Below are 6330 nucleotides of genomic sequence, written 5' to 3' on the forward strand. Positions count from 1 at the left end.
GAGATAGGAGTCTCACGGTCTTTCCTGCCCGGGCTGGCTTTGAACCGCGATCCTCAGATCTCAGCCTCCTGAGTAGCTAGGATTACAGGCGTGAGTCATCAGCGCCTGGCTTTTTTTGTAATTCAATTTTTAAGAAGCCTTTTTGACCATGCTTGGTTAAAACCATGTGTAATAAATTTACAACTAAGGTGAGTATTAAACTCAGGGCCTCACACTTGCTAGGCAGCTACTTTGCTACTGGATCATGCCTCTAGCCCTCTTTTGTGTTGCTTATTGTTGGAGTAGGTTTTTGCTTTATGTTAGTGCTAGCCTGAACTGCAGTCCTTGTGCTTTCTGGTGTATTGGGACATGTGCTGAAGATAGTAATTAGAGGTAAGTTCCCGGAGAATGTTAAGTTGTAAATCAGCCAGGTGTTGATGCACACATCTATACACTATAATCAGTTTTTGGGCAGAGGTGGGAGGATTGCAAGTCTGAGGCCAGCCTAGGCTACTCTGTCTCAAAAAAGAGGGAGAAGGGAGAGAGGAAGAGGGAAAAAATGGAATTAACTGGGAAAAGCTACTTTATTCACTCCTGACCTCCTCTACCAAACCCCACCTCCAATCATCTGGAGCATGAGGAGATAAGGGTATATTTTAGACCACCATCACAAAGCAGTGAATGCTTAAAGTGAATTTCAGTAGGGGAGCCATTTGTAAACCAAGGGAAAATCAGAAAGCTCGAATATTTAGACTGGCATTGGGTGATTTACATATTGGCCAAGTGGCTCTTAAGAGCCCAACATGCTGATTATATTAAGTAACTGAACTCAATGCCAGATTTTTAATAGACCAGTAATCTCCGATTATTTGTCATTTTCAGATCAGCTGACTTAAATTTCAAGCCCTTTCATGAAAATTAGCTGTTAAATGATAAATTGAGATAAAATACTTTTAAATTGGCATTGAAGAGTATTTTAATGTCCTATGTATTGTACAGATGAGATTTATCAGATTTAAGGGACTTTGAGCTAAATTCATCTTCACTAAGGTGAATTTACCTTTATTTACTACATGACTTTACTATTAAAAAAAAACAAACAAGATCATCTAAGAAAAGGTTTTCTACCTTAGCATGCAGCGTAACTTCCTCAACTTTAATACCTAAACTTGCCTTTAGTCCTTGAGTTTAGTAACAGAAGGCAAGAAGCAGTTCTATTCACCATGCTAAATGGAGAAAAACCCTAGGAAATCCTGACTCCTGACTCTCACATCTCCATACTAATGTAGGGATCTGGGATGAGGTTGGTTAACTCTATGAAGCTTAGTTTCCCACAGTCAAGGAACTTTAGTAACCCACTTTATGCCTGGGCTCCATGCCATGATTATCAGTCTAGAATAAGAAGGGTAATTAAGGGATCTTTTAAAAGCATACTACTGTTTGCAGACATGACTACAAAACACTACTGAGTAAGAATTTCTCACATTTGGGAAGCAATAGCTTTGGTCAATGGTGTAGTGGAGGTCCTCCCCTCTTGGTAACCTGGAGCAAATTCCCAATTTACGTGCTTCTCATTTTTCCATAGATTGAGAATAACTGTATGAAAAGGTTTCAATTGAATATTGAATATGATTTACACAGTGTCTGACATGGTAAGTGCTAAAAATCTCTGCCATTATTACCATTTATAACAGGTGTGAACTTTTTTCTACTCTGAATCTCTTTTTTTCTACTCTGGATTCTATTGGTTTTGTTTAGAGACCCACCTGGATGCCTCTTACTGTGCTTACAGTAGTATTCCCACACTAGTATTGGCATGTACTCCATACATCACTTAAGAGTCTAAAAATGGATATATGATAGATATTTTTTTTTTGCCAGTCCTGAGGCCTGGGCATGGTCCCTGAGCTGCTTTTGTCCAAGGCTAGCACTCTACCACTTGAGCCACAGTACCACTTCTGGCTTTTTCTGTTTATGTGGTACTGAGGAATCAAACCCAGGGCTTCATGCATGCTAGGCAAGCACTCTACCACTAAGCCACATTCCCAGCCCAATAAGAGTGTTTTGCATTGCCTGCTTCTAGGCCATATGTACAGCTGGAGTGGTACATAAGTGGCATCTAAGGCTTGAGGATACATGGTGGCTTTCCTTTAGTGAGTGTTCCTATTATAAGGTGTGCACTTTGGGGTGCTTCTAGAGCAGGTTACCTGGGAACAGTCTGAGGCTGAGTTTGGATGTAGGAAGTTCACCAGGGAGTGCTCCCAGGACCAGGCGCTGTGGGATGGGGCAGGACTGGCCAGGGGAAAGAATTGCACTACATATATGGTCATGGCAAAGGCCTTAGCCTTAACAGGAGTTAAGGCTTCTGCCACTGGGATGGTCCTGCAGAGTTGTCCCCAGCAGGCTTTATGTTCCCACCTCCACACTCAATACTCCATTCTTCCTCCAACATCCCAAAGGGGCTGCCACCTTGGGTGGTATCTTCCTTTGAGCACAATTAAGTTGGAGGGCCATCTCAGATGGGAGTTGTCTACAGTTAGACTCTTGGCAGCTGTGTGTGTGTGTGTGTGTGTTGGGGAGCATCCATTCTCTCTCTCTCTCTGTCTCCATCTCCATCTCTCATCTCTGTCTCTGTTTCTCTCTGCCTCTCTCTGTGTCTGTCTCTTTCTACCTTTATTTTTCCCTTCATCCCCTTATGTCTCCATGTTCCCATCACCAACAGATTTTTAGATCTTTTTTTTTTCAGTACTGTTGATGGAACCCAGGACCTTATATATAATCTTATTACCAAGCTCTATCACTGGTTCCCTCCCCCCCCAAATATTGATTGATGCCAAAATCCTGTAATCTTCCATTCTCAGTCTCCTGAGTATCTGGGACTACCCCAGTAGGTGCATGCCACCTTGCCTGGCCTTCCTTGCTCTCTTGAAGTAATATACACTATGAGTCATTAAAATGATTATTGGAAGCAAGAAGGAAAATCTTTCAGAAAATTTCTGAAACTTACAGGGCTTAGTATAACAGTAGGAAGGAACAATGAACTCAGAAGGCTGAGATCTGAGGACCAGAGTTTGAAGTCAGCTTGAGTGGACAAATCAAAGAGACTAATCGCTGAAGTGGAGGTTTGGCTCAAGTGGTTGAACAGTAAAGCTGAGTGAGGTTGAGTCCCTGGGTTCAAGCCTCAGTACCAGCACAAAAATAAGTAAAATAATTTTAAAATGAATACAAAAGCAATGTATAAGAAAAACAATCACAATGGCTGCTCTGAGAGCCGTAAAAGGCAGCTGTCTTACTTGAACATAATGTTCTTTTACTTGTTTATCTAGGAATTTCACTTTCTCAGCGACTTTGCAAGCCAACAACTTCAAAAAAACAGGTGTGTTATTGCTGGATTGAGAACAGAGGGAGACCAAAGCCACCCAGGAGAAAAGAAACTAGTTGTCCCTTCCTTTTTGTTTCTTTACTCAGCTAACAAGAAAGATAGATGCCGTTTTCATGTGCTTCTTTTGCTCAAGCTGGGGACTTACTAGATGACAGACATAGATCCAGTTTTTTGTGGGGTGAGTGAGGTAGGTGGACTACTCTCCTAGCTTGCTTTCCTGAGCTGTAGCAGTTGGAAGATAAAAAGTATCTTTTCTGGTTCCATTGCACCAAGAGGTTAGGAAGAGATGCTGAGGCACCCAGGAGAAGGAAGTGGGGCTGCCCACCTCTGCTGCTGTTCACTAGTGAGCTTTAGTCTGGTTTTTGGTGGCAGCCTGAACAGATGCCAGCAGGATGAGGGATATGTACTCTTGGTGCGGTTCTGGAGCTTCCACTTCTCAGGGAGATTTCCTGGTGTTCTTTGAGCCACAGTGACAGCGGCCTTGTCATTTAAGTTGTGTGGCCCTGAATCTATATCACTCAGCCACTTCTTGATTCCCATATACCTGGTTGTGACAGATGTGGCCACTTGCTTGGCAGGCCACCACTGGTGGTGTTGCTCTGGGAGTTATTTTGGAAAGCTCAGCCTAGAAGCCAGGCCTTATCCTTTCAACAATAACATGTATCTTCTGATTGACCTGTTGCACTCCAGGTACTGCAGCTTCCCTTGATTGAGTGCTTCCGCCTCATAAGAGGGAGAGTTGGGTGACAAGGTTGAAAGGGGAGACATCAACCAAGATGCATTGTATTCATAAACTGCTGTGTTAAATGGCAGCTCCTTTGCACAACTACTTAAAGGTAATAAAATAAAAAAAAATTAGAGGGTGATTTCTTCTATTGGCAACTTAAAAGTAGCTAGTGAAGAACTGCAAATGACCTTTGCAGACAACCTATGGAGTAGACTTGATTTTTACAGCAGCAGAAATCAAGCTCTGAATACTCTGGTTTCTCTTCAGATCGTATACATCTTTCACCTTTTACTAAAGATTTTCATGGAGAGAAACAACTCTGAGTCATATCTCAATTTTTTGAGGCTTTGTTTCACCAAGACCATAGAAAAAAAAATTTTAAAAAGGGCTGGGAAGGTGGCTCAGTGGTAAAGTGCTTGCCTTGCATGCATGAGGTCCTGGGTTTGATTCCTCAGCACCACATAAGCAGAAAAGGCTGGCAGTGGCACTATGGCTCAAATGGTAGGACACTGGAGAGTTTTATCTCATCCATTCCATGCCATGTCCACCTTTCTTCCCCATTCCATTCATTTACTTATAGTAGCCATGTATAAATAGCTTCCATCTTCTGTGGTTCCAAGGTAGTCTCCAAAAGTTCGTGTTAGAAATTTAATCTCAAAATTAATATTTTAGTGCGATTTGGAGACGGAGCCTTTAGGGAGGTAATTAGTATTAAATGAAGTAGGAAGGACTGATCCCTCATGATGGTCTTAGTGACTTTTTCGAAAGAATAAGAAAGATGTGGGCTTGCGTGCTTGCTCTGGCTTGCCACAGGTTGCTCTCTGCCATGTTATGATGCAGCTGGAATGCCTTTACCAGATTCCATTACCATGCTTTAAAAGTCCCAACCTCCAGAACTATGTGCCAGATGAACAACTTCTCATTGCTGAGGACCACACCCAGAATCTCACACATGCTAGACAAGTGCTCTACCACTGCGCCATATCACCAGCCAACTTCTGTTCCTTACATTTATCCAGTCTCAGGTATTTTATTATAGTACCAGGAAATTAATTAAATTAATAATTTATTAAAGAAGAAGAAAGATAAGATTTTTTTTGAGAAAACTATTTGTTTAGAGATGAGGTAGCTGTGCAAAACTTGTCCATTAAAAATTATTTTACTTATTCTTTATAGAGGAAGTCATGTATAACAAGCAGAGTATTTTTATTGGTGAAAGTCCTCAATGACTAAATACAGTATTTTTGTCTTTTAAAAGCACATTATGGGTCTGGGAAGGTGGCTTAGTGGTAGAGTGCTTGCCTAGCATGCATGAGGTCCTGGGTTCGATTCCTCAGCAGCACATAAGCAGAAAAAGCCAGAAGTGGTGCTGTGTCTCAAGTGGTAGAGTGCTAGCCTTCAGCTGAAGAGCTGAGGGACAGTGCCCAGAGGTCAGGCCCCATAACACACACACACACACACACACACACACACTATGGATGGGTCCTAGTTGCTCACACCTGTAATCCTAGTTACTCAGGAGGCTGAGACCTGAGGATTGTGGTTCAAAGCCAACTTGGGCAAGAAAGTCCATGATACTCTTATCTACAAAAATCTAGAAATAGGGTGGTGGTTCAAAAGCCCAAGTAAAATGCCCAGGCCCTGAGTTCAAGCCCCACATATCAGAGAGGCCATGTGCCATATGTCTCTGTGCTCTTGGTATAACCGCTCAAAATGATTTGCTCTTGTTCCATCCATTTCCTTGCGAATGACATTATTTTGTCCTTTCTAATGGCTGCATAATATTCCACTAGTATAATATTGGCTTTTGATCTGTTGAATTTTATTGTTTTAAGGAATGTTCCTTATATTTCTATTATTTTCTCCAGAGCTTTTAATGCAAATGGGTGTTGTATTTTATCAAAAGTCTTTTTCACATTAGTGGAGATAATCCTGTGGTTCTTGACCATGGATCTGTTGGTGTGATGCATTACATTAATTTATTTACATATGTTAAACCATCCCTGTATCTCAGGGATGAAGCCTACTTAATCATAATCTATGATTTTTTTTACATGATCTATAATCATAATCATAATCTATGATTTTGTTGGCTAAAATTTTATTGAGGAGCTTTGCATCTGTGTTCATCAAAGAGATTGGTCTGTAGTCTCTTTTTTGTTAGATCTTTGCCTGGCTTGGGAATGAGTGTGATATTGGCTTCATAGAATGAGTTTGAGATTTCTCCCTCTCCTCCTATTTC

Source organism: Dipodomys ordii, unplaced genomic scaffold (assembly GCF_000151885.1).
Source record: "Dipodomys ordii isolate 6190 unplaced genomic scaffold, Dord_2.0 Scaffold32, whole genome shotgun sequence".
In the NCBI taxonomy this organism is placed as follows: Eukaryota; Metazoa; Chordata; class Mammalia; order Rodentia; family Heteromyidae; genus Dipodomys; species Dipodomys ordii.